The sequence below is a fragment of the Symphalangus syndactylus genome, chromosome 8, assembly GCF_028878055.3.
Source record: "Symphalangus syndactylus isolate Jambi chromosome 8, NHGRI_mSymSyn1-v2.1_pri, whole genome shotgun sequence".
Lineage (NCBI taxonomy): Eukaryota > Metazoa > Chordata > Mammalia > Primates > Hylobatidae > Symphalangus > Symphalangus syndactylus.
Window position 1 is genome coordinate 31,617,497 of NC_072430.2, and position 27,182 is coordinate 31,644,678.

The 27,182-nt window shown below is 37.0% G+C and overlaps 1 long non-coding RNA gene across 1 annotated transcript; it reads right to left on the bottom strand.

The window, feature by feature from the left end:
- Positions 1-328: 328 nt before the first annotated feature.
- LOC129487335 (uncharacterized) lies at positions 329-26,612 on the bottom strand. The gene is made up of 2 exons (XR_008659287.1): positions 26,568-26,612; positions 329-719 (listed from the first exon to the last, which is right to left on the bottom strand). It is a non-coding gene; the product is annotated as an uncharacterized lncRNA (long non-coding RNA).
- Positions 26,613-27,182: the final 570 nt, after the last annotated feature.

The window sequence follows — 27,182 nt, forward strand, 5'->3', positions numbered from 1 at the left end:
CCCCAAGAAGAGGCTGATTTCAGTGGCAAATTTAAATCTAACCTATAACAGACAAAATGTCTGTTAGATGCTTACTACCTTCATTAATTACAAAAGTTTAGTTTCCTTTGGTCTTGTTGTCTTATCCCATTCATATTTATGTTGTTATATATATACATGTTCGTAAGCCACGCCAGATTTTTTTTTGGAAGTAAACAATAGTTAATTGATCTGAAAACTTGTGACAGCAAACATACAGTTTCAAAGATACTTACAAGAAAGCAAGACTTGTAGTCTATGATCTTTGCTTTCTTCTCTTTTAAAGATGGATTAATATCTAGCTTATGAATTCAAAGAAACAGATAACACTTTTTAATGTGAACCAAAGTGGTTGTTTTGTATACAGTGTTTTAGAGTAGTTCTTGAGTAGATTTCCACTTCTTTTCTTTTATAGATCTGCTACAAAATTTTAGCTTCCTCATCCAATGAAACGATGTAGTTTTTGTTGTTTGTTTTGGTAGCAGGAGAAAGCAAGGAAAGGGGAAAGAGTATACCCCCATCTTTTTGTGTTATTTTTCTGTTGTTTATTGTTCAGTTGTTGTTTTGTTTTGGGGGGAGTCTGAAACTCCTCTATGACCCTTGTCCCTGAAAGGCACAGAAAGGTAGGGATATCCATGGTTGTAGCAGAACAAGTACATTCCAGAAAGGGGCTGTATATTTCATTGGCCCATTCTTAATTCCTAGTGGCAAAGAAAGAAATGAGAGAAACACTTCGAATGTAGGTTCTAGTGCTCAGTTCTCAAGTCTAAGTCTTTAACAGAAATGCCTGAACCCCTTCATCAAAAACAAACAAAGATTAGTAATATTTTGAATATCGAGATTGGATAGGAAGCAACATTTATAGCACTCTCTTGAAAGAAATACATGACAAATCCAACTGATTAGGAATTGTAATTGAATGGAAGAGGGAACTATTTCCATTGTCTACACCCTATCAGTGACCTGGATGCTAAATGAAATCTTAAAAAACAAAACAAACAAACAAAAAAACCCCACTTGTTTATGTATCCATTCATTCTTTTGCATAAGTTGATAGAGTTGGGGATTCAAATTTTTCAGCATTAGTTTAAGAAGTTTCATCTGTAAAATTATGTATTTAAGACAGAATGCTACATTTCTCTTTTATTCTTATTTCCAAAATTTGTCACATATGGAAAGCTTCAGTTTTTCAGTAGAATTCTTATTTATTATCAAAGACAGCTTTTGTGAGGAAAGCAACACTTTTTTTTGACAAACCCAATTTGTTTGCATATAAAATATAATGTGAAAATTAATATTGTACTGTGTTTGCAATACTGTGAAAATACTGGGATCTTATTTTGACTAATTATACATCTTAACTTATCCTATAATGAAACATTTAGCTGAGATGTAGTCTTGCTTTGCACTTTCTTTTAAGTAGAGGTGTGAGCTTTTCTGTTTTGGCTGTGTTCCATTTTGTGCAATAAGATTTCATTTTCTTTTAAAAAGTCCTCTGCTTAAAACCAACTTTCACTTTCTTGTACAGAGTTTATATTTACTCTGGAGAGGTTTGCAAATCATAATGAGATGACAGCTTTACAAAGAGCCATGGGATTCTTTGAGATTAAAAATAACAATTGAATGTTATATATATTAGGGGTTGCAAATTATGGCCCATGCCGAATCTGCCCTGAGGCCTCTTTCTGCATGGAACTCAAGCTAAGAATAGTTTTTATATTTTGAAATTATTTAAAAAATAATATTTTATGATACATAAAAATTATATGAAATTAATTTTCAGTGTCCATAAATAACATTTTATTTGAATACAACTGCACTGATTCATTTACATATTGTTTAAGACTTTTGTGCTGCAACACAAAAATACATGAGTAGTTATGATGGAGACCATATGGCCAGTAAAGCCTTAAATATTAATTATCTGGTCCTTTACAGAGATATTTGCTGACCTTGGTCTCTCTCTTTCTCTCTTTCCTTTTTATATAGAGGTATAGAAAGGTAGGTAGATTTATGATCTATTCATCTATATATGTGTATTATCTATCTATGATCTAGCTATATCTACATCTCTATATCTATGATCTATCTGCATCTATTTATATGATATCTATCAAAGAGAAGGAGAAAATGACATTCAATTAAGAAATATAACTGCCATTTAATCTCAAATGTGTTTGGACATATTTATACTAAAATGAACAAAATTTATAGTAATCAATATCTTGTTCTCATTTATTCTTCATGTGAAAATAGCACACAAATTAAGACAGAAGATCCATCCCATTTCTTATTCACATTATTAGCCCATCTTCATTTACATAGATATACCACCTCCAGGCAAAGATGAGGTTTGCACTATTAGGCAGACACTGAAGTAAAAATAAACTTCTTTTCAACATGTGACTTTTCCAGGTATCATGTCTTTGGTTCACACAGACTCATAAAAAGCTTTAAATTTACTACATTTCTGAAAGGATACAGTTTGTGCAGTCGGTAACTGTCACATTCTATATAGACATTGGTGAAATATATTCACAAAGCAAATCAGTTATTCCTCTCCTTTGCCCAGAGATGGAAAATCATTCGATCTCATAAAACCTTCTTATTTTATTTTATATTTTTATAGCTAAAAATATGAAGCTGAATAGTGACTTGGGTGGTAATTGTTGCTTTTAAAATGTCCTTTCTCTAATTTTAATGTCAGCATAGCAAATGGAGAACCACTATGGTTTGTTGCTTGATCATAATCACTTTCCCGAACTAGGAAAACCACAGAGAATGTGTGTGTGTGTGTGTGTGTGTGTGTGTGTGTGTGTGTGTATGGGTGGGTGGGTGAGTGGTTCTGCACAAAATAAAAATACAGCATTTAATTTACATGTAGTTTGGGCTATAAATTGTGAAGAGGCAAAAAATTTTGTTATTTTTTCTAAATTAATGTCACTGAAGAACTGTGATTATTAATACTTTAAGTGGATGGTGCTTTCCAATTACAATTAATAATAAAACCTACTTAAATTTTAAAAATAATTGTTTTACTAGCTAATTCAGGCTAATGTCAAGATAATCCAATCAGTGTAGACATTTAACTATATTCAATTATTTGAACTACAACGATGTTACAGAGTTTGAAAGGCAAGTGCACATTAAATTTCTGCTAAAATAAACCCTTCTCATTTCTTATTCTGAAATCACCTTGTAGGCAGGCTTATATAATAACAAGGACTCTTTGAAATCATTATTTGCTCAGTGTGCTATTAATAATAATCTTTTCATGTTGAATGAATTGAAGATGAAGATCTACTCTTTAGCTCTGACAGTTAAGTGTAATCTTTTAGGAATGTGGGCAAGAGGCAAGAAAGGAAACGTGGGGATTTACATTTCTCAATAGTGCTGATCCTGAGACAACATACTGATAAGGCACCATGAGCAGAGCCTCCCTGTGAAGTCAGAATTGTCCTTCCTGTCTACACAGTTAGTTCAACTAATCTTACTGGGGTGACCACACATTGTCCTTATTTCATCACCCTTTCCGTCTACTCACTAGACTCTTCCTCTCTACCCACACACACTACAGGACATTGTTTATTTCAATACAATGAAACTGACTCTGTCTATAAGCTGCCCCTTCCTTACTGGTAGACAACTTTATCGAATGTTAGGTCCTTTCAATTTGTTTCAATATAGGATTTTTAAATAGTTGGAATGCTATTGGAAAGGATACTTTCTGTTATACAAAACAATCCATTGGAACATTATTCTTGAATGAAAAAAAGGTTATATATTTCCTCTTAAAATAAGATGAATTCCTCTAAAAAGTAATTTTATAGGAGAAATATTAAGAAACACTGTCATTTGAATTTTCAAAGCATCTCATATTTCCAGTGTCCTGCTAAATCTAAAACATATTCTTTTATTTTCTTTTTAAAAAAAGTTTAAAAAGATAAAGTGTCTTTGCAAAACAGGAAAAAGTATTGACTTAAACATACAAAAAATTACTGCCTTTTTTAACCACTTGGATACATGTGTTTTAATAGTAGATTTGTTTACATCATCAAATTCTTTCTATCTTTGCTATATTGGTTTTTCAAAAGTAGACCCTAAAAATTATTCCTACTAAATTTCAGAAATATACAAATTATATCTATATTTTCTGTCCTGAACTATTAGAATAACCTCTCATGTGACCATATAAACACCAGCCACATTCTAGTTCAAAATGCTTTGGAATTGAAAAGAAGTTTTCAATTCCTACTTGTAGTGGGGTAAAAAAGTCTTTAGGCTGGTTAGAGCTAAAAGCGCCACACACTTTGAAGATAAATTAGTTTCATTTTTATTACTTTATTGCCAGCTTCTCTTCCAAATTACATTTTTAATAAATTTGATCTATAGCCATTTTGAAGGGTGAAAGCCCATAAACACATCTTTCTGCTTTAATTGACTTTATAAAGCACTTACTCAAAAGGGCAGTTTTTCTTCCCAATTGTACCACCAGTTTTTATAAGTGAATCTTCCTGCCTCTCAGGATAAACTGAAACTCACTGCTAAAAATGAATCCTGTACTGTGGCGTGTTAATATATTCACACAAATTTTTATTGCAACAGAAAGGGAGGTTGTATGACATTAACAGGTAACGTTTATATTCCAATTTATTTACAATAACATATATATTATATTCTACATATCATGGTCCTATTGTCAGATCAATGCTGTTTGTGACTTGCAGGCAGTTAAAAAACCACACCCTTTGTCATAGAACAACAGGCTTGAGCAAGTTTTCTACTGGGCACTGAGCCACATGAATCCATGTATCTTTCTCTTCTTTATTTGTGTGTACACTCCTCCCTGGGTGATCTCATCCAGAGTCATGAACTTGCATTCCATCTACACGCCCATGCCTCTGTCATTTGGATCTCTACTCCCATCTCCCCCTGAGTTCAGACTTGCACCGCCTACTGGCTCTTCACTTTGACCGGCTAACTGATGCTCAAATTCAATGTATCGAAAGCAGAACTTGTAAGTCTTCCTGCAACCTGTCTTCCCCATTTCAGTCCCTAGCGTCAACATTTCATTGGGCCCAAAACCTTGTAGAAATCTGTGACTCCTCTTTATCTCCCACATTCCTCATCTATTAGCAACTCCAATGGTCTCTAACTGCATAATACAAACGTGTACACACAGAATCTGACCACGTCTTAACATCTATTCTGTGAATACTCCAACTAAGCCGCAATCTTCTCTCACCTGGACTGTAACATACTACTGACAGGTTTCTGTGGCTGTGATAATTCTCTAAACACTGGCTATAGCGATATTTTAAAATGTGAATTAGATAATTTCTCACCCTTGCTCAACACCGGCCAATGGTCTGTATCACACTCAGAATGAAATCCAAGCACCATAGGCTACAATGGCACACGTGAGGCAATCCTTACCTTATTGCCCATCTCACCCCCCTCTCCTCCTCACGCATATTGCTCTAGCCATGTTCACTGACCTTCATGCTTTCTGTGAACAAGCTAAGCCCACTCCTGCCTCAGGCCTTTGTACTTTCTCTTCTTTCTGTCTGGAACACTCTTCCCCAGGTTTTTGGATGGCTCACTTTCTCACTTCATTCATATTTCAGCTCAAATGCCAATTCCTCCGGAAGGCTTTTCCTTTCTAATCTAGCACCTTCTACTCCATCTGTCACTCAGTAATTGTGCCCTTCTAACATTTTTTCTACATAGGTCTTATCGCTCTCTGAACTTTTATTATACTTATTTATTTTTCTATTCATTTATGGATTTTTTCTTGCCTCTCCCAGCAGAGTGTTGCCTCCATGAAGGACAGCAGCTAGTCTCTTTTCTTCCCCACTGGATCCCTTTTGATTCCTGTATCCTTTGAAGAAACAAATAAATCTTCCCACATGGGGATATTCGATTCCACTACTGTGTAGACGGCCACTAGGTATGGGATGTGGAAGGTATAAAGTAAACTCAGACACTGAAATACTAGGCCCAAGTCAGCAGATGCACTTCCCATCTCAGTCACAATTTCCTCAGCAATCGCAAGAATGTAGGAGGGGAGAAATGGGGAAGTAGAGAAAGAAGTGTTGAGGCATTGGCATTCTGGGATGAATACTAAGAATATGTGGGGCAAAAAAAAAAAATTGCTGTGAACATCTCAGTTCCAATAACACATAAGAAAGCAATTGAGTCAAACTGGAAAGTGAAAATCAGAAATTCATGATTTTTTTAAAAAAAGTTTCTGATTTCCCACATAAACTCAGAAGTCATTATATTTTAGCAGTTGTAAATATTGCTAGGAAGAATTTTAACAATGCAGACTTTTGAGCCTCTGGGATTTGGGTCTGTTCTCCAGAGGATTCTAATGCAGGTGGTCCATGCACATGTTTTGAAGAATGGGGACTGCGAGCAATGAGTGCTCTAAACTATTTTATTTCAAAAAAGAAAGGAGAAATATTTTCTAGCTTCCTTTAGATGCACAATAAAAATATATTTTTTCACATATTTATTTATTTATTATTTTACTTTAAGTTCTGGGATACATGTGCAGAAGGTGCAGGTTTGTTACATAGGAATACATGTGCCATGGTGGTTTGCTGCACCCATCAACCCATCCTCTAGGTTTTAAGCCCTGCATGGATATCCTAATGCTCTCCCTCCCCTTCCCTTCCACCTACTGACAGGCCTCAGTGTGTGATGTTCCCCTCCCTGTGTCCACGTGTTCTCATTGTTTAACTCCCACTTATGAGTGAGAACATGCGGTGTTTGGTTTTCTGTTCCTGTGTTAGTTTACTGAGAATGATGGCTTCCAGGTTCATCCATGACCCTGCAAAGGACATGAACTCTTTCATTTTATGGCTGCATAGTATTCCATGGTGTATATGTGCCACATTTTCTTTATTGAGTCTATCATTGATGGGCATTTGTGTTGGTTCCAAGTCTTTGCTATTGTAAGTAGTGCTGCAATAAATGTACGTGTAGATGCATAATAAAAATATTCTTAAGATCATCTATGAAAACATCAATCTTGGCTGATTTATTTCAACATATTCACAAGGCATTATTTTTGTAAACTTATAATTAATTTTCAAGAATGTCATTAAAACAGTTTTAGCATTGCCTCAGCCCCTCCATTGGTGAAAACTAGGACGATCACAGCATCTATATCACATGATTATTCAAACATGTTAAGTGATGGAAACACTTAGAAAAGTGCCTGGCCTATAGTAATCTCAGTAAATACAGCAATTGTTATTATTATTACTAATTGAAATCATGATCTACACAACTTTTAAAGTTTCATTCATTTGACTATAATCTTAATTGGTTTACAACAGTTTTTGCTTAGGGTGTAAACTGACATCTAAATTTTTATACATTCTGGTTAGGTGCATAAATATTCTGTATTAGAAAAATCACAAAGTTTACCTCAGTCAGTGTGATAATTAACCCAATTTTAATCTCTAAGTGTGAATTGAAATAGGTATTTCTTTTGAATCCACACTATTAAACTTTAAAAAGTCATGTATTTTTACTGTAAAAAATCAGGAAATGCAGAAAAGTATTACCTATAATATTACCTGTAATCCATTAATGTATTCCATGCAAAATGTCATCTTATGGTGTGTATAAATTTTTCTTTTTTTGAAACAAAGTCTCACTCTGTCGCCCACTCTGGAGAGCAGTGGCACAATCTCAGTTCACTGCAACCCCTGCCTCCTGGGTTCAAGCAGTTCTCATGCCTTGGCCTCCCGAGTAGATAGGATTACAGGTGCCTGCCACAATGCCCAGCTAATTTTTGTATTTTTAGTAGACACAAGTTTTCACCATGTTGGTTAGGCTGGTCTCAAACTCCTGACCTAAGGTGATCCACACACCTTGGCCTCCCAAAATGCTGGGATTATAGGCGTGAGCCACCATGCCCAGCTGCATAAAAATGTTTATAAAAGTAATGCCAAAACTTTACATATTTCTTAATTTTTTCAGTAAAATATACTTAAACATTTATTCTATGTTAATTTTCATTTTATTAATCTCATTGTTCAATTATGTGACTCCTGGAAATTAAAAAGACAGTGTGCCCTTACAGACAAAGTATAGGCACTATTTCATCAGGGGGAAAAAAGAAAAGTATAGTGCCCTATTATAAATCCATCAGTGTGCCCTTCCAGGATTCCTCAAGGAATGAAAATTTTCCAGGTATACAATCCCCAGAGTGATCTTTGAGTGAAGACAGCAAGTCTATCCTACCTAGAGCTTCCTAATGGAACACTTTAACGATAACTGCTAGTTTAATTATGCACAATGCAATAACATTTGAATAGCAGCAAAAGAGAAGTCAAGTAATACTTAATCTGCTTTAATTGTGTATTATTTTAGAAAGGGATATTTTCTTAACAGGAACTCTCAGTCAAAGTTGCAGCTTTATGCTTTTAACATGGATATTTAACACACAGGCCAGCTCCTGAGTATTCATGTGGTCAGATGTACCTTTGCATAATATTGTGGAGAATTCTCTTTTAACTGACAAGTGAGTGGAAATCATGCCAACATTTCTTTCTTCTTTTTAAAAAATTTGTTGCAGGCTTATGCTCTATAGACAATACACCCATCCTTCAACTATACAGCTTCAATACAATTATATTTCCCTTTATTTCTCACTTTTATGTCTTTGTTTTGAAAGGCAATGGTGTGTAGATAAAAGCTTGCGAGTAAGATAGACAGTAAATTGAATTTCACCTCTCTATTTGTTTACTGTGTGACCTTGGACAAGTTGCTTAACCTGCCTAATTCTCAATTCCCTAATGTATAAAATGGAGATGATGACACATTTTATAATTCCGTTGTGAAATTTGAATAATAAGAGGCATAGAGATCATCTGTCACCTTATGCTGTCTCAATATAAGTCTCTTTCCTTTCCTTTTATTGTATTGTACTTTTCTGCATATTTCGTTGTGTACTTGTCACATATTTTAAATTACCTCATCTCTTTTGCTTTCATTATTTCCAGGATGATCTCAGCTGCATAAGATATGTCTGGGACCATCCGGCTTATCAGTCTCTCTCTCTCACTCTTTTTTGTTTGTTTGTTTTTTCATCTTTACATTTACTTTCTTTCAAATCGAACATGTCTTTTCTTTGGAAAAAATCTGAAGGTGTCATATACAAGTACATAACAAACAGCTTCACCTCAGTCCCTTATCATTTTATTTTTCATATTCCTATAGTGATGGCTCTAGACCTGATATATAACATATTCGTATGTGTTCCCAACTTATCTAACAAACCATCTCCTTGCAAGTTTTTCTTGACCTGAATGGTATAAAATAGCCTTAGCTATGTTCTTTGTCATGATACCAGAATACAATCTGCTAAATAGCTCAGTGGCCCAGGACTGCATGGGCCACATCCTGCCTCTTATCACACTAGCATCTTTTCCTGGAAAACCAATTTTATCAAGACGGTGATGTTTGTCACTTCTGGTTCTTCATACCTTCTCAAACATCCTTTAAAAATACGACCACAAGATTCTCTTATTGTGTTAGTTATTTCACTTTTACTTATGATTTTTTAGCTAAAATAAGATATACACTTTAGGGTTAGACCACTGGGACTGAGGACACTTCTCTTTTTCAACTCACTGATTATCCAGTCTCCAGGTTGTGGAGGGAGGTCTCATATTGAATCACTGGATTTATCATCTTGGGCTTCTTTTCTGTTGGAAAACCGTATAATTTTCTTTAAAGGCCTTTTCTTAAAATTGAAACGTTAAGTTATCCAATTTCTTTTTCCATATCTTTTTTTTTTTTTTTGCCGTCCATTTGCACTCTAAACCCATCAACCTCTCGTCTCTTCATGAACACAGTAAGAGGTTTGTAGCTCACACCTTCATTTTTGCCTTACCCTCCTTTTTTTCTTTCTTTCAGTTTGACTGTATCAATACAAATGGCCCTCATTTTGCTCTCTGATTTATGCGGTAATTTCTCATCCTTATTTTCCCATTACTGCGCTCATTAAATGTATCTGAAAGTAAAAATATCTTCAGCCTATGAATTGTTTGAGCTTCATTTCTTCTTCTCAGTGTACTTCCTCTAGAACTTTCTCAATGGACTCCGACGTCCTGACAAAGGAACAAAATTTTTCACACCTTGGATATTTCTTCTAGAATTTGAATCATCTTCCTGTTCTGTAGGAATAGGGTTATCTTCCAAGTATATTTTCCAATATATGCAGCTTTTAGGGACAATATTAATGATTTGAAAAGTTGAACTTTTCTTTTTCTCTTACACATAAACTCTTTTTCCACAATTGACATCCATAATCACCCATCTCAGAGTTAGTTCATTTACTTCTGAAATGTTTACATGCCCTGTCAGCTAATGTGATGGTTGCAGATATACTCACTCTCAGTACAGCTATTTCCCAATTTCCAGACTCACAATAAAACAAGTTTATTTAGTTTGAGTTCCAAAGGCTGTAACTCTAGCTTCTGCGTTTTAATTATCTGTTTTCATTATCTTCTTTTCAGTTGTGATGTGCTCATATTTATCCTTCAAGGTTTTGTGCCAAACTTCTTTTTTCCTTTTCATGATTCCTCATAATCCACAGACTTACGGAAACACCATATTTCTTCCTGTTTTTCTCTTTTTTGTTTTGAATTTGAGTTTCATTTATTTTGGACTTTTGGAGGCGTTTCCTTTTATTTATTTAGTGATAATTTTGTCCTTTCCCTTATTTATTTTCTTTTTCCTCAATAAACTTCCCCCCAATTTTCGTTCCAGTGTACACGTTCTCTTTCCTTCTGCAAAAACCTTACTTTTTCTTCTTTTTATTTCTACAGATCTTGATCATCACTAGATATTTCGTTTACTTGTCTTTTATTCTTCTTTCACCATTATGACTTAAATTGTTAATTTTTAATCATCTCATTCATCTCTACCTAAAGCTACTTTGAATAATTTTCCATATCAATTTATTCTAGGACTCAATATTTTCGTTGACAATTTTATTATCATGTGCTTTTAGGAATTTTCATAAACATTTCCCTTTCACCACAAAAATTACAAAAGGTACAATAGTAGCTTAGCAGCTAATATTAAGCAGTGCTTAATAATGTTTAGGAAGTGCTTAATATTATTTATGAAAAGGCTTCTATATGCCAGGGCCTCTGCTATGTGTTTTACCTGGCAGAATTCTCTGACTCAGCTACTGTTAGCCTTTCATTTTATAAGGGACAAAACTGAATTTTCAGAAGCTATCTAAGTTAGGGTTTAGTTTGCTGAGAGTCACACAAGGAATAAGAGGCAGATCTCGTATTCGACCAGCTAGTCTGACTCCAAAGTCCGCTCCCCCCAGCGCCCCCCCAACTCCCCCCCTGCCTCCGCCAGGAATAAATCTTCCTCCCAGAGTAAGCATTATTTAGGCATCATTTTAGTGTGGGGCAAGACATGAAATTAAAGCCCTAGAGATATCATTTGGATACTATGATACAGGCCAGGCAGCACACATTGGTGAACACATTCATCCAAGTGGTGCCACTGCCCTTCTTCGTCAGCTGAGAGCTGCCACATGCTCGTGAGGAGGGGTCAGGATTTGCCAGAGTTCTTAATCAGTCAAGGCAATTAGAAATCCATGTATTTTGGGTGTGATGTTTCCCATTAGAAAAGTTGTATCTCCTTAAAAAAATTATTCATCATACTGGCAAACCAAAGACATCTGTATGTGTAATCCAATCTGTGGAATTAGACACCTCCATATAACTGACTCCTAAACCTGTTATATCCCATGGATACCATTTTTCCTCTAGAATAACGTAATTAGGAACATGGTGCCTGTCACGCCTCGATTCTCACCCTGAGGTTATGCTCTAGAACCAACCAACTAGGTTCAAATCTCAGCTTTTCCACATGACCTTATGCAATTTACTTAACCATTCTATGCCTCAGTTCTTTGCTTATTAATATAAAATGGAAATAAAATTATCTGCATCAGAGATTTTAAATAGTTGCCTTTAAAAATAATTTTCACCAGTTTCACTGGTGAGTGGGGGAGTAAAACTTCTCATCTGCCGTGCCAACAGTCAGTTCACCATTGGGTTTTTATGAGGATTGAGTAGGTTAATATTTGCATATTTAATAAAATACTGAAAGAACAAGAATAAGAAAAGATCACTAGGCTTTAACTCAGGATGCCTGAAATTTGAATTGAAGTTTTTAATCCACTCACTATGTGACCTTGGGAGAGTCACCTAAATGCCATTTGTGTCCTCGTCTGTAAAAATATTTTTTTTGTTTTGAAAAATATGTGCGTTATCTTATTATCTCAAGGTATTTGAGGATCCCTCATGTCTATTCTTTACGGAAGCAAAACATCCCATCTTTCCATTTTATAGGACAATGCCAACTCCTCAAGATGTTGCTCTACATGGCCAAAGGGTGAGCATACTGCAGGCAACCAAAGATCAAGACAAATTTACAGGATCCCTCCCTACTGTGGCCACTACCCAGCTTCCCAATAGTGCCTTCCTAGTAAGTGTCTATCTGGTCTCAGTAAAAGAATACAGAGTCACACAAAGGACGTGAGCTTTTGGAGCAGCCTTATGCACACTGAGTTCTATTAATGATGTAGTTATAAAAGGAGGCTGGAGTAGTCATGGTTGAATGTTAATTTAACTACAGCCATATATAGTGCAGTTTAGAGTATAGGAAGGAAAGGTATCCTATTAATATCTATGAGTGTGTTAGGACTCCCATGTACCAGTCAGGGTGAGTGACATAGCAGTCCTAAAGAACAAACTTTATGAGCCACAAACTGTTCTTGGAATTCAAGATCTGCGAAAATAATGAATATTTCCCCAACACTCTTACTTTTGAGAATAGCAATACTGTTCCATAGCATAGTCCTTGATATTATTTAAGAATTAATTTTAGGATGGCTTCTTCTAGTTTTATTGATCAGAGGCTGGAGCTGCTTCTTTAAAAGGAATTGTGCTAAAGTGTAAAAGTTTAAGGATTCAGAAAAGTCTTATGGGTTTATGTTGGCTAGGTCAATGAGAAATAGCTCAACAAGGTAGAAAGATAATAGAAGACCACACTTTGTTAACAAAAATTCTTTGGTCGCTCATCAACTTTAAAATTATTGGAGTCCTCTAATAACATTTACCTTCCGCTTCTCTTTTGGCAGTTTTTGCTTCATATTAAACTTATTTATGTGTCCTCAGATCGTGTGTTGCTTATAGTCAGAAACTGTCTTTTCTCTAGAGTTTCCCTGCGCCATCTAGCACAATGTCTTTCGAGTGGGTTGGGTATAAATGTTTGCTGAATGAACAAAAATACACGTGTCTTCATAGGTATACATATATACTCATCCTAAGACATTACCTACTTATTTTTCACTGATCTCAATATATGTTTTATGCGTTTTGGTTCATATAACTCTAATACTCTAATTTCTTTTAGAATAGGTTGAGCCTTGTTTAAAAGAAGAGGGGGTGGTTTACACACACACACACACACACACACACACACCCTTAACACACCCTTGGCAGAATTCTTGATCAGTCAAGGCAATTAGAAATCCAAGTATTTTGCATGTGAAGTTTCTCGTTAGAAAAGTTGTATCTCCTTTAAAAAAATCATACATCATGCTGGCAAACCAAAGATATACGCATGTGTAATATAATCTGTGGGATTAGACACTTCCATTTAACTGACTCCTAAACCTCTTATAATCCATGTATACCATTTTTCCTTACCCCAAAGAATTCATCAAATCAAAATCTACAGAAATCAGAAGAAACTAAAAATTATTTAATTCAGTCTCTAATTAATATTCATAGATCTATGGTTATACAATATTTGATTACAAAGTCATTTAAAATGGATTAATGGAACAAAACTTTATGGTTACCAATAAGGACTGACTAAATGTACATTATAATCATTAAATAATATAAATTCCTAGAAACGTGATTGTGTAAGTATAGGAAAACTAATACAAAACTACAAGCAAAGTTTCAAAGATGATTTTTTGAAAAAAAAAATTCTAAACCAAACACCATTTCCGTTGATAGGTTTGCTGCCCATGGCAATGGAGACAAATACCTGCAGAAGAACATAATCAAAACTTAAAGGAAAGTAAGGAGGAGCAAGTTTTTTTAAAAGGAATACTCTTTGCAATCCTATTGTTACTAATTCTTGTTGATAATTGATTTTGTGCTTAAATCTCACAAGAATAAACAGTTTTTAGCAACACTTTAAATTCTTAGTGTTTTCTAGGAAGCAGTTGTGATCAGTGAATCAGATCTGACTTAATCTGATGAATGAGTATTCTTTTCAATAGAAAAGCCAAGAAGAGCTAGATACTGTTCGAATGCTTCCTAAACTCAGTTTCAACATTTTTCAAATTGAACTTACTCTTTTCCTCCAGATATGTGCTCTTCCTTTTATGTCTCATGTCTCCATCAATACATTACCTTCCTTCTAATCACCAGAGCTAGACAGTCCTCGTTATTGTTGATACATTCTTTCTCATCCACAGCCACATTTAATAGATCAATTATCCTCCAAAAACCCTTTCCTGCCTTGCTTTTCCCACTGCCACTAGTTCAAGCCTTTGTCATCTTTTTCCTACTGCAATAATCTCTCACTGGCCCTTCCCTCTCAATTCAACTTTCTATAATACCACTGGATTTATCTTCCTAAACTACTAATAAGCTTACATTGCTTCCCAGGTTAAAAAAATAGAAGAAATGATTTCTAAAAGCACAGATATCTCTCCATTTCAATCTGGGTGCCAGCAGGCATATTTTGTTTAGTCCATGGTCTAAAATTTTTTTTGATTGGTCAACATTTAATAATTTGTAGAATCAACTTATGATATTTACTGCTTTTCTTGAAAAAGAGCAACCAGCAATGAATGGTAGGTTGACATTTCTCCCTTTGGACTGAGTTGCTGTCCCCACATACACCTGCAAATGTAAGGCTTCTCTATGTCACTACAGTCCCCATCACTCCCTGTTGTCCCCATGTCTCCTTAGCAATGACAACTTCTGTTGCTTTCACTTGTCATATCTTTTTTCACTGTAGTTTTTCTTATTTCCAACCCACTTCCTCCTACTGTATGATAATGTCCATGTTTTTTAGCACAGCATTCAAGGCCCTTATAGGCTGGCTTCATTATCCTCTCCTTGTTTTATCCTCCTCTATATCCCACCTTATATTTTAGCCATATTAGACTGCCCCCTGTTCCTAGACATGTATAAGCTGGGGGTTTCAAGTACAGATGGACTCAGACTGTTTGGCGTCAAATTTCCATCTTTGTTAGCTCTGTTATCTTGGATAAACTACCTGACCTCTCTGTGGCTTGGGTATTTCATTTCTATACTGGAGATGTTGGTTCCTACCTTCTATAGTTATGGTAATGATTTAAGAGAGTTAATACACAGGAAACTTTTAGCATAGCACTTAATAAATGCTCAGTTAGTTTTAGGTACTGTTAATTTCCTGCCAAATATTTTACTCATGAAGTTCCATCAGTTGAGCATATTTTTTTGTTTTGTTTTTTTGCCTGGTATACTTCTACCTCTTTAATATTCAACTTAAGTGTTACATTTGGGAAATGTTTTCCATTTTCCCCATCAGAATTAATTACTCCTTTTGTTTATGTAAGTACTCATAGCCTAATTTGATTATACCTCTTTTATGGATTTGCCATATCTCTCGCTGTATTTTCAGCAACTTCAGGGAAAGGAGCAGGTCTTACATGTAACCTTATGTTCTGAATATCTAGATGAGTGCAGTACAAATAGTAAATGTTCAGAAAAAGCATTGCTTGAAGAAAAATGAATTTATGAGTTTGTCTTTGATGAATCAAGTAATTATAAGCTGAGTGAATTTTAAAGAGAATCATGTACAATTCACTTACTGGAAAAGTGAAAAAACAAACCCAAACAGATGTGGAAATTAAGTAATTTTACTATGGACAATTAATGAAGTAGAACAAGGACTAGACCGCCAACACCATAACTTGCACTTCTGTTTTTTTTTTTTAAAAAAGGTATTCATGAGGAGCCCCTACATTAAAATAACAGTGGGGTCATGCAGGCAGGTCTCCTAGAAGGTAATTGTCTGCCAATGTTATGCCACCAAACCATACATCAGGATGAAGATGGTGGCAACAACCATATTGTTGAGGGACTATAATTTATGAGGTACAAACTTGCCATTGCCAGCATCTCTTTTGTGCAGGGGACTTGTACCATCTTCCCACTCTTCTCAAATCACTCATTCATATGCTGCCCTTATCTCCACTCAGAGGACATGAGCTGGGGAGGGAACTTGAGGGTAGGGAACCTGTTTCAATCTATTTTATGGCTCCAGTATCTAGAAGAGTTCTCAGCAAATTATAAACACTCAGTGGATTTTTTTTTTCAATAAATCTGTGGAACAAAAGTCTCAAGAAGCTCAAGAAGTAGAACATGGAGGTATGGAGATAGATCACAAGATAGAGTCAACAATTTGCTAGGCTCATGCAACAACTTATTGCTGAGGACTCACCGCTGTCTGTTCATAACACTTATCTTCCTTTCTTTATACTCCATACTAGACCCAATAGATAGAAATGACTGATTCCCAGCAGAACTTTTGTATGTGTGCTCTAGGCTATTTTTTTCCACTTTCTGTTATAAATTTAGTTTGCCACTACACCCAATTTTCTTCTTTTCCCGCTGTGGGCACTATTTCAATACCTAAAAACTCTCAATTTAAGTAGAGGTTTGTAGTTTCTCCCAAAACTAAGAGCCAGCATACGACAGCAAGAGGAGATATTTCAACAGTAGCTGATCACAAAATCTTGAAGTGTTCTTGTGCACATAGGTTAAGAAAATGCATCCATGTAGGGTGGTTAGATTCAAAAGCCTAGAAGGTATAAGTTTAGAGAAACTGTGACTACTAAAAAATTTAAAAGAAATTGGAACCTCAAGGTTTGAGTGTAAAGCCTTTTTTTTTTTTTTTTTTTTTTGCGGAAAACAGGGGAAGGCGGCGGGAGTTTGGGAATGCTTTTTATTTTCAGTCTCAGATGCTCTCATACGAAAGTAAACCCAAGACTAGGTGAGAATTGTTTGGCTTCATTTTGTCAAAACATATTGCTACTTATAAGATTAGGGATGCTGCCAATAAAATATTTCTTCAACCCTCGAGGTTCTACAAGAATAGACTCTTGGATAAGATTATTGTTAACCGCACAAGTGTTATAGCCGCGAGTTAATAGCTACTGGCAAACAGCAGCCTTTTTTGTTCTGTGTGAATAGTTCCTCCTCTACTACTCTGCCAAACTAAGCACATTTGGTGTGTTTTCAAAGTGACACACAGGAGGTCAATTCATTAATCATTCTCAAATAGTAGGAAACATAGACTTCTGTCTAGGAAGTCACTGGAAATGTGGTCTTTTCTGTTTTCCATTTTTAGTTAGAAGGTGATATTCTTTCCCCTAAAAATTTCTTCCTTCTTTGTCTTACTTCCTCAATGTCCTATACATTTCTCATCTCTTTATGTGAGAATTCCAATGAATGGATTATTTTTAAGTAGAGACTTGAGTGGGATTTGGTAAAAAGAGGATATTTTGTTTTTAATCATGTTTTACTCTATTTACATATAGTGTATAAAATACTTGGCCAAAATGGGTTTTTCCGAATTTTACCCCACTAAGAAAGTCACTTCTTTGGGCAAGATGTATGCTCACTGTCTAGTAACCACACATCTATCTCAGGTAGACGGGACATAGATTAAGCTAATTTGAATATCACCCACCCTCCATCCTAGGTTGACCTCACAAGCATGGGATTTGGTGACAGATAGACTTGGGTGGATGTCTGGCTCCAATTCTTGCTAAATATGAGACACTGGACTTACAAAACTTCCCAAAGCTTTGCTTTCCTCTCTCTAATCTGGGTCTAATTGTACAACCTATCTCACAGAAGAGTCGTGAGGCTACATTTGATAATGTATGTCAAATATCTCAGCAGAAAGAGGAAATTTCCTCCTAGTTTTCTCCTTTCTTTCCCTTCTCTTCCCCCCTCTTTATTCTTTTCCTCCTCTCTTTCTTTCTTTTCTTCCCTTTCTACTCTTCGTCCCCCTTTCCTTTGTTCTCATCTCCCATATCTGAAATGCATCCCTTCGCTCTACTTTCTCATATGAATTCCACTAGAAAATGATTCATACATATTTTAATTGATTAGGAGTCTGTAAACACATGAAAAACAAGGGGCTTTTTCTTCTAACCTGAATTCTATTTACACAGAAAATAAACTAATTTTTTAGTATAGAATTTTATTTTTCCCTGAGGCTTCTAGCTGGAAAGGACTTCAGATTTTGGATGACACTGACACAGCTGGCTCTTTTGTTTGGTGGAGAGAATTACAGAGCTGAACACTGAGTGTAGCATCAGATGGAATTCAAGAGCCTTTCCTCTCTGCTCTCTGGATCTCAGTGAAATATCCTGTTTGTTTTGAGGGTCAAAGTGAGTTCTACTCAGTAATTGAATGCAGAGCATAAAATCCTTGCCCATTTTCGATTTGAAGCTTCCAAAGCTGATCAGGCAACAGACCTCTGACATTTTGTTTGTTTTCATGTGAATATAAAACTCAAATATTTAATTGATTGTGAGCCTCTATAATATGTGGTTTTGCCTTCATTTACAAGCATCTCCCTCCCTCTCCCCTTACCTCTGCTCTGAGTGTCCAGCTTTCCTGCAGTCCCCAGCCTTCTTTGCCTTCACCAAAGCCCACAGTACAATTGTCTAATCTTTTGCACACTCATTATTCAGAACGGGCAAATAAACAAATCCACTTGGGAAAACACTTTTTAAAATTTAATTTTATCTTATTTCCAGTGCTCCTTCCTGCAATTATCTTTGCTTTCTCAAAATGTTTTGACTTCTTTCAGGTTGTAGATTTGATGCATGGTCACATTTCTCAAAGTGTAATGCCTGATTCTCTTAATGGTCTTCTGAGAAAGAATCTGAAAGTTCTTTCTAGTTAAGTTACATCCAATTACTCTACTAAATATGCCAGGTGTTCCCTGGCTTAGGTGCTAAAGACATCACCCTTTCACATTTCTCCGGAGATATGATACATACCAGTTTTGGCTTGATCATCCAAGTAGGAATTGGACATCATTGTAAACAGTTGTCTCCAAAGAAACCTGGCTGGCCCATGTGTGACCCCAATGTACTCTCTTGTTCTTCAATTGCCTTTAGGTTTCTCCAGACACTTCCTATGTTTGCAGTTGATGTTCTTTCTTTTCTTCACCATTAGTTTCTTATGCCTATATCTGCTCAACTCTTTATCACTTTCTTTTCCATTTTTTATGAGTATTTATGGCTTGTGCTTCTTACAAAGATAAGGAAAAGAAAAATAATCTTACTATTTAAGCAGCACACAAAAATGACAATCATGGAAAATATAGCTCAGTCTAGGAACACAAATGGATTCTTTCACGACACCAAACACACTTGAAGGCAGGGCTGCAGTGCTACTCCCATCTCTCTGTCTAGGCCCTAACACAGTACCAGTTACAGAGTAGGAGCTTTGTAACTGGTTAATGGATGGCAGTGTGGATTCCCCTTCTTTTCTTAAAATCAGAGCCTAACACAGGCACACTGAGATGTTTGCTCTTTATGTGATGATTTCATATTAGTACAAGATTGCCTTTATTTGGGGCAGCTTAAGGAATATTCTATACTTGTGAATTAAATTATATATAATCATATATAAAATGGTAGTCATGCACACCTATGCAATTAACACGTTAATGGATTGGTAAAAAAATTGTGGTCATATAAGGCTTCAGAATTTGGGATTCAGTCTCTATGAGGAGAGTCCTCAAAGGTAGAACAGCGTTTTCAATACTGAAAACCTCATGCCGTGGAGTTCTTTTGACTCCCCAGATGCTGGTCATAGGCCAGGATTTTTGGCTTTTACACTCACTAGCTGTAGAAACTTGGGGAATCAACCACTCTGGGCCTTACTTTTGCCATTCATAAAATAATAAACCTTAAAAACTGCCTAAATTAGATGATTTCCTTGGAAAGATCTTTATATATTTTTTGATTTATTGAGTTATGTGTTAAGCATTTAGTTATGTGAAGCATTTTAAACAGTGACTGACAAATAGTAAACACTTAATATTAGCTCTTATTGTAGTTATTAGTAGTAGTAGCATTACTGAGTTGGTGTCATGGGTATGTGGCCCACACAAGGAGAGGTATGCCTTAGCAATAGTTGCTACTCAATAATTAGGAAGAGCATCAATCCATGAGATAACTACGTCACTTTACTCTCCTTGTTCATAGGAGCTACACAATACTTTTGCAATAAAATGTGCCTTAAAAATTTTTTTTTGCATTACTAGTGTGGGATCAACACAGCCCCCACCTTTTCCCTACCACGTTCTTCCCAAGAACAGAAAATAGCTTCTAAACTCTCACTGTACTTTAGAAAATGCAAAGAGACTGTATTTTTCGGGCAAAATTATACATTTTCTGGGGCTTCCCCGTGTTTTCTTGTAGCTGTCTCAGAACCTACTGCCAGACTTAAGGACATTCTTGAAGTGGGTGCAATAATGGAGGATAAAGCAGGAATGAAAATCTCTGAGTGTTGCTGCTTGTGTGTGGTCCCTCCTCTCCCCAGAGCCCCACCCTGCTGCTCTAGGAGACTTGCCAACAGCATTTTACCAAAGGGAAAGAATCTCCAGAGTGGCATCTCCCTCCTCAAAATGGGAGAAAAACCATGCCTAGAGAGGAGAGTTTCAGGGCTGATAGAAGGGGTGGAATGGAGGAAGTATTCCAAATTTCTTGTTGTCAGTTTCCAAGAGACTCCTCTCCATTCTCATATATAGCCAAAGTGCTCATGTAAGAAGGGGAAATGACATTCATTCAGCCATTCATTCATTCATTCAAACATTCATTGAGGATCCAAGCAATAAAATGTGGTGGCAAGAGGAAAAAATTGCTGCACAGTCCCTCTTCTTAAAGTAGTGAGGAAAAGAGGAACTGCATAACTGAAACATAATAGTTAAGTCTTTAAAATATAAGGCATGAGGGGAACACAGAAGACAAAGTCCTAGTAGGTCCTGAGTGAGGCAAGGTGTGAGTGAAAGAGGCAAGGTGTGAGTGAAAGAGGCAAGGTGTGAGTGAAAGAGGCAAGGTGCTTCTAGGCAGAGGAACGACAAATATGAAGAATGGAAGAGACTGAAGCAGCATAGTTTTTAGAGAGCTAAAAGTGGAAACTAAAGAAGCCACACACAGGTATGAGTCGAGAGACGAGGCTGGATGGGTAGGCAAGGAAGGGATGTGTGAAGTTCACTTGCCATGCTAAAGCATTTGAGAGTTTTTAAAATTGTCTAACGGGAAGCTATTAAATAATCTTAAATAAGAAAAAAAGTTAATTCTATTTTGCATTTTAGAAACATGAGGCTAGCAAGAGTTTTAAGGCCAGATTGTTTATATGAGTGAGTGTTTTGGGGGGCTTGGGTGCACTTAGGACATGTTGGCCAAATAGTAGTGTATGCAAGTAATTCTACTGAAAAATGATACAACCCTGAACTATGCCAAGAAACGGGGGATGCAAAAGATAAGATGGTGTGAAATGTGAAAAGAAAGTCCAGAATGAACACCTGGATCCTGACCTGGCCTCTCAGGTAGCTGGTGATGCTTGTAACCTGACACAGAAGGGTGGGTTGGGCTAGGAGAGAATAGCTCCATTTTGTTCTTGTTCAGTTTGAGCAAGCACTGGAACATTCACAAAGGCAGGCAGCAGACGTGCTCATCAAAAGCATTTTTGTTGCATATTGGGTTATCAGGATGGACATGCATGGACTAATCAATGTGCTTCAATGAGAGCTGTAGAAAAATGGAATGAGCAACAAATGGAGTCATCATACAGCCAGCACCATATAGAAGGTGAGAACATGGACCCTAGAGCTACAGTGCTTAAATTCAGTCTCCATCCTCATAACTTAGCAACTGTTCAGCCTTGAGCAAATTGTTTAGCTTCTCCGAATCTCGGTGTTATCTTTAAAATGAAGACAATAGCAGTATCTGGTATAACCGTGTTATCAACAGTGAATAAATTAATCCCTACAAAATGCCTGGACCAGTGGGTGACACAAACTTAAGTAATAGTATCTTTTCCTTTCTTTCTTTCCTTCTTTCTTTCTTTCTTTCTTTCTTTCTTTCTTTCTTTCTTTCTTTCTTTCTTTCTTTCTTCTTTCCTTTCTTTCTTTCTTTTCTTTCTTTCTTCTTTCTTTCTTTTCTTTCTTTTTTTTGAGATGGTGTCTCGCTCTGTCCCCCAGGCTGGAGTGCAGTGGCGCGATCTCGGCTCACTGCAAGCTCCGCCTCCCGGGTTCACGCCATTCTCCTGCCTCAGCCTCCCGAGTAGCTGAGACTACAGGTGTGTGGTACCACGGCCGGCTAATTTTTTGTATTTTTAGTAGAAATGGGGTTTCTACTAAACCCGGGATGGTTTTGATCTCCTGACCTTGTGATTCGCCTGCCTCGGCCTCCTGAGAGATTTTTCTAATGAATGAGAAGGACCAGGAAATATTTTTGGTGGGAGAAAACAAAAGCTTTAAGAAGAGCCTTATGGCACCTCATCATTTAAAAGTAGATAAATAAATTGGCAAAGAAAAAAGGATGAAATATGGAGACCAAGAGAATGGACAAAAAGGCCTAGAGAGAATTATGTTATCGAAGCCAACGGAGAAAAGATTTTCTGAGACTATTTAACATGGGCAAATGCACACACATGATTCAATTAAGGTTAAAAATTAGGAGTGTCTTTGGATTTGTCAACGTTAATATTTTCAGTGAAGTGAGCCTATTTTCAGCAAGAGGATCATGACCAGTAGGCTGAGAATGAATGAAGGACAAAGATGTGAAAATCCTTTCTACGTGATGCCGTTTCAGGAAGCTTGGCAATGTGAGGGAGGAGGGAGGGACAAGTGTGTCTGGAGGGATAAGGAAGGCTGAGGAAGTATTTCCTTTATTATTATTATTGGTAATTTTTGCTGTTTTTAGTGTGGGAGAGACATAACTATGCTTGAAAGGGAAGAGGAAAATGAGCTTGAACATGCATGAAAGAGAATATATCAAGCCAGATTCCTGATAAGAAAGAAAGAATTTTCTTTGCTTTCAGTGAGAGCAGAAAAAAGGCCTGGAACGGCTGCTTTGCCTACACTATCCAACTCTCACCCGAGTTCCTGACAAGGTGCTAAAAGGCCTAACAGTCTCTGTTTTGATATCAATGCTGTCTTACTATCTGATGTCAGTTATAGGTCAATCTATATTTTGCCTCTCCCTGTAATCCTACAGCTCTAGTCTCTGCTGCCCAATATGGTAGCCACGAGCTCCATGTGGCTATTTATATTTCAATTTAATTAAAAAGTCAGGTTCTCAATTGCACTAGCCACACTTCCAGTACATATGTGGCTAGTGGTTTCTGCATTAGGAAGCATAAATACAGAACACTTTCCTTATAACTAAAGTTCCTCGGACAGTGTTTTTCTAGGTGATGAAATAAACGCCATTTCTCTTACTGGGGTTTGTCACATGTGAGGACCCCCTGATGCTGCTCATATCATTACTCTATTGACCTTGAACCCTGAGCAGGGTCCTTGCTACCTGGCCTTCCCACTGTGCTTGTGGTCTTTCATTAATTCTCTCTGTGGGACTCCTCTGTCTTTTAATCTTTCACAGCACCCTAGGTTCCCATGATTCTCTCTGAAATTTCCTTTTTATTGGCCACAGCTGCCTCCCTTGAAGAACTTTGTAAACACCCTCTTGCCCACTGACCTTGGAGATATTATGTCAAACTGTTCTCTTTGTCCAACCCTGCAGTCCACCATCCGTTTAGTCCCACACTTCGTATTCAGAACTTCTCCTTACGCTCCTCCAATTTTAAGTCAAAGGCTGCCAGCGAAGTTCAGCACGTGGACTTTGGATTCCGATAGACCAGCTGGTACAGCATTTTATGTGTGCAACATGGACACGGTTCTTAACCTGTTAGAACCTCACTGACTTCATCAGTGAATTGGGAACAAAAACATTATCTGCTTCCATGGGTATCACGAGCATTATGTGACACAAATTTGTCTGCTTTGTAGCGTGACTCATGCTAAACTGCACACTGTATTCTTTCTTCCTCCCTTCCTCCCTCCCTCCCTCTCCCTTCCCCTCTTTTTTTTTTAAGTAATTTCAACTTTTATTTTAGATTCAGTGGGTCCATGCGCAGGTTTGTTATATGGATATATATATATGATGCCGAGGTTTGGATAAGAATGGTCCTGTCATTCCGCTGGCGAGTGTAGTACCCAACAGTTAGTTTTACAACCCTTGTTCTCCTCCCACCCTTTCTCTCTTTTTGCTCTCATCTCCTCTGTCTTGAGTGTGTTCCCAGAGACTCAAGAGTCAGAGGTTATATTTGATTGTGAGTACAGAGGCCTTGTAAAAACACATGAACACATATGTTTGTTGCAGCGGTATTCACAAGAGCAAAGACATGGAATCAACCTAAATGCTCATCAATGATAGACTAGATAAAGAAAATGTGGTTCATATACACCAGGGAATACTACGCCACAAAGAACAAGATCATGTCCTTTGTAGGGACTTAGTTGGAGCTAGAGGTCATCCTCAGCAAACTAATGCAGGAACAGAAAATCAAACACGGCATGTTCTCCCTCGTAAGTGGGAGCCAAATGATGAGAACACATGGACAAGTGGAGGGGAACAACACACACTGGGGCCTTTTGGAAGGTAGAGGGTGAGACGGGGGAGAAGAACAGGAAAAATAACTAACAGGTAGTGGGCTTAATACCTGGGTGATGAAATAATCTGTACAACAAACCCCTGTGACATGAGTTTACCTATGTAACAAACCTGGACATGTACCCTTGAACTTAAAATAAAAGTTGAAAGGAAAAAGAAATCCTTTTTTTTTTTTTTTGAGACGGAGTCTCACACTTTCACCCAGGCTAGAGTGCAGTGGCGCGATCTTGGCTCACTCCAAGCTCCGCCTCCCAGGTTCACGGGTTCACGCCGTTCTCCTGCCTCAGCCTCCTGAGTAGCTGGGACTACAGGCGCCCACCACCACGCCCGGCTAATTTTTTGTAATTTTTTTAGTAGACATGGGTTTTCACCGTGTTAGCCAGCATGGTCTCGATCTCCTGACCTCGTGATCTGCCCACCTCGGCCTCCCAAAGAGCTGGGATTACAGGTGTGAGCCACCGTGCCGGGCCAAAAAAATTATTAGTCATCCAGAAGTACCTAAACAACCATACTAGAAATCAAGTAGCCCTTATCCCTGCTTCCAGGTGCATGTACTCACTCCAGTCCTGCAAATTTAAGCTGCTGTTTGATACATTCGCTGTGTAGGCGCATCCCTAGATAACCAATTGCTTGATTTATACTGTGTTTCTGTCTGAATATAATCGTTACTAAAGCCTCTGGAATCAACAATTATTCATGTAATTTAAAAAAAAAAATACAACCGATAGCCCTGTAGTTAATTCCTTTCCACAGTTTTGACTTCGCGTATGTTCAAGTCAGAATATTCTTTTTATCACTGAGCATAATACAATTGCATAAAAAAATATATTTCGGGCCAGGTGCGGTGGCTCATGCCTGTAATCTCAGCACTTTGGGAGGCCAAGGCAGGCAGATCATTTGAGGTCAGGAGTTCAAGACCAGCCTGGCCAACATAGTGAAACCCCATCTCCATTAAAAATAGAAAAATTAGTTGGGAGTGGTGGCGCAAGCCTGTAATCCCAGATATTCGGGAGGCTGAGGCAGGAGAATTGCTTGAACCCGGGAGAGGGAGGTTGCAGTGAGCCAAGATTGCACCACTGCACTCCATCCTAGGCGACAGAGTGAGACTCTGTCTCAAAACAAACAAACAAACAAACATATTTCACAGAGGATCAGTGGATACTGTTTTGTAATAATTTGTCTTCTTAAATATCTTCTCCTTTTTCATATTCCTGGTTTCCATTTTTAAGCTAAGTAAATCTACACATGACTTTTAAAATGTTTATTCGAACATACACATAGACATTTGTTGATATATTTGTATATCACAACCTGGAAATGGTGACTATTTCTGCTCATTTTTAACCTTTTTACATTTTATGGTTTTATTTGGTCTCTTAACTGCTTTGCATGCTATTTAAAAAGAAGAAAATATTAAGAAAAAAGTGTGTAGCTCAAAGATAGCTTGAAATATTAATCACTCTCTGACTTGAGGACCCCGTGAGTAACGTCAAAACTCATAGTATCATAAATAGTCTTATTGTAATGTGAACATAAATGTTGCACACAAAGTCATGACTCTTGAATAAGGCACCCTGTGAAGAATGTTCAAAGACCTACCATACTCTAAGGGTAAGCAATACCAGCGCTAGAGTTATGAACATCTGTTTGGAACAGTTTTCCAGTAAGAACTGTTCCTTTTATGAGGAAAAATCTGAAGAAAACATCAAGTGCTTACCATTACATCATGCTACAGATTTTCTACACCTCCATAAGGAACAAGGTTATATGAGCTTACCTCCCCCTGCCCGCATAAACTGTCAATAAAACTGCCCTCGTGTCATGCACAACGGACATTCCTGGAGGTTCAACATTGAAAGAAGGACAACTCAGCCAGACCCGTGCTGGCAATTGTATTTAAATTGTATCTTTAAATACACTTTTAAAATTAAATCTGTACCGTGTAGGCCCCCACTAAGCAATCTGTGTTGGAGGAAGGAGGAAGCAAAACAAGTCAAATAAAAATAAAAATAAATAATTCTAAAGCATATATGATCCACAAAGCAGTTTAAAAGGAAAATGGTTGTCAGAACCGTTAATCACATTATGTAGGGCTTGCTTTTATCCCTTGCAAAATTCCAAAGGGAGAATTTATCCGGGGCAAAGTATAACTAACAAAAGAAGCATTAGACAAGAAAGCAGTCTCCCTTTCAGTGGCATATTGATTCTATGAGAGAAAAGCCACCTAATCAGCACTATAAGTAGGGTAGAGAGTGGGAGAATTTAGTAGCAAAGACACAGGACTTGAAGTTCTGATTCTAACACTCAATTATGAGCCCACTAGAGTCACTTA